This window comes from Toxorhynchites rutilus, chromosome 2 (assembly GCF_029784135.1).
Source record: "Toxorhynchites rutilus septentrionalis strain SRP chromosome 2, ASM2978413v1, whole genome shotgun sequence".
Classification (NCBI taxonomy): Eukaryota; Metazoa; Arthropoda; class Insecta; order Diptera; family Culicidae; genus Toxorhynchites; species Toxorhynchites rutilus.
The window spans coordinates 165,825,784-165,828,336 of NC_073745.1; the positions used below are offsets into that span (position 1 = coordinate 165,825,784).

The 2,553-nt window shown below is 34.5% G+C and overlaps 1 long non-coding RNA gene across 1 annotated transcript; it reads right to left on the reverse strand.

The window, feature by feature from the left end:
• Nucleotides 1–283: 283 nt before the first annotated feature.
• LOC129769752 (uncharacterized) lies at nucleotides 284–1,367 on the reverse strand. Its single transcript, XR_008741965.1, has 3 exons — nucleotides 1,213–1,367; nucleotides 716–1,153; nucleotides 284–659 (listed from the first exon to the last, which is right to left on the reverse strand). It is a non-coding gene; the product is annotated as an uncharacterized LOC129769752 (long non-coding RNA).
• Between the last annotated feature and the right edge of the window lie 1,186 nt (nucleotides 1,368–2,553).

Genomic DNA, 2,553 nt, shown 5'->3' on the forward strand with positions numbered 1-2,553 from the left:
ACGTACCCACATTCCGTTTTGCCTGCCAAGATCGGGTCGATGAAATGTCAACAATCGACCTCAAATGCTGCCACCTTGCAATCGAGTTATCGACCTTAGATATGCATTCATCGAACAACTTGACGCCACTTTTTCGCCAACATGTGCAAGGCGTCGACCTGCTTGCAGTGCTGCTTCCAGCACTGCTTGCTGCTTGTTTGTATTAGTTTGTTATTGGAAATGAAAAGGAAATACATTGATCGATTTTAATCATTTTATTGAAAAAAAAAATTATAAAAATCCATGTATAATAAAAATAAGGTATATAATGGAATCGGTGCATCCGGGTTGTCTGGATTGACGATTCAAATCCGACTGAGTACATTGATGAATACCTCCTTGCCTTTGATGACACAGATATGTGGCTGAGGAGGATTCTTCAATGTGCGTGAAGCACGGGGTCTCCGATGGGAAAAATTGCTCGAAATACTATCGATGGCCAGGTTCTGCTGCTGTTGCTGTTGATGCTGTTCCCCGGAATAGCACCCTGGACTTAAAGGATACTGCTGCGGGAAAGCTGATGCTGTTGGCTGGTGTGACAGAAGTGGAAATAAGCAATGTGGTGATGAGGGAAATCATCTTTCTCATTCGCCGATTGATTGAGTCGGATGTATTCATAGCTGAAACAAAATAAAATGATTAGTAAGTGAAAAGCAGAAATGAATTCCCTACTCACCAGTTGTATGATCCGGATAAAAATGCGAACATTAAAATATCATGCGATTACGTTCGCTTACCTCGCCTATTTTCATTCTACTATACAACGGAATCAGTGCATTCGGGTTCCTCCGGGGTGGTAATTCAGCTGAGCAAGTTGATAAATACCTCCTTGTCGTTGAGTTTTCGTGTCTGAAGAGGATTTTTGAATGTGCGCGAAGCACGGAACCTCTAATGGGGAAAGTTCTTCGCAATACCATACCATGGTCAAATTCTGCTGCTGCTGCTGTTGATGATGTCCCCCGGCATTGCCAACAGGGGTTGGAGGTTACTGCTGCAGAAAAACGGATGTTGTTGGCTGCTGTAATAGAAGTGGAAATCCGCACTGTGGTGATGGGAGAAATCATCTTTCTCATTTACTGATTGATGGAAGCAAACGAGTCGAATGTATTCATAGCTGATAAGACAAGATAAAATAATTAATAATTAAAAAGCCGAAATATATTTCATACTCACCTAAGATAAGGTCAGACAATAGGGGGTCTTTTACGGACCAAATTTCTGTCAGATACGGACCAAATTTCTGTCAGTCGTTCTGATTTCTGATTGGTCGATTTCGATAAATTTTGTAAACAAAGTCGATTTTTCCAGTGTTGCCAATAAAAATAAATTACGTTGGGTTTGTATTGAATTTAGAAAAAAAAAATGAATTTAATTGATATTACGATACTTAGTTTAGAGGAAATGTTAAGGAATTGTATACACGTTTTACCTAATTATTTTGTTACTATATTTTGATTGAATTGAAAAATTTATATATATATATATATATATATATATATATATATACATCCATTTCATGTCAAACCGATATAGTGCTCCTCAGATTTCCATGAAAAGTGGTAGTTTCTTTCTTTATTGCAAAATATTAGACCCGTATTTTTTATTTTTTCGTTAGGGTGACCTTTTCTTATTTTAGGGTGGTCCGAAAAATCATTTTTTTCAACTTTTTCCTAAAAGTGCCTTTTTTAAAAATTCATAACTTTTGAATCACTGAACCGATTTAGATGATCGATATATCAAATTGAAGCCAATTAATCTTTTTTGGAAAAATATTAGGCTTGCCAAGAAATCGAATTTTGTTTTCGTAACTATTGATTGTAGTTGTTTTTTGTTATTTTTATGTTTTTTGTTTTTATGTTTTTATATTTTATGTTTTTTCTTGAAAGCTGAGGATTTATTACATAACATATCTCGATATCAGATAGGCTTTTTTGTGTTTTTGAGTGACTTTTCAAAGTTAACCGGTCGTCCGTAAAATCATTTTTCCACTCTTATCCAAAAATAATTTTTTGCAAAAATTTATTACATTTGAACTACTGAACTGATTGAGATGATCGACATATTAAATTGAAGCCAATAAGCCAATCTTTTTTGAAAAAATATCACACTTACCGGAAAGATAGGATTCTAGTCGCATAGGTCTAGTCTAGTCACATAAGAATATTGAACGAAGACTTAAAACATGTTAAATTTACAAAATAATGACTCTAAAACGAAAAAAACACCTCTCTAGAACCCTCTTTCCAAGTTCAATACTTTTTTCAATATTTTTTCTATTAAAAATCTACCTCATTGGCTTCAATTAGATTTATTGATCATCTGAATCGGTTCAGAGGTTCAAAAGTTATGATTTTTTGAAAAAGTCATTTTTGGGAAAAAGTGGAAAAAATGAGTTTTCGGACAACACTAAAATGGAAATGGACATAAGTTTAGTTTAATAATAATCTATTTGGTTTCTGATACTAATATATTTTATTTCTACCATGCCATGCTCCTGCTATCAAATTTTCGTTT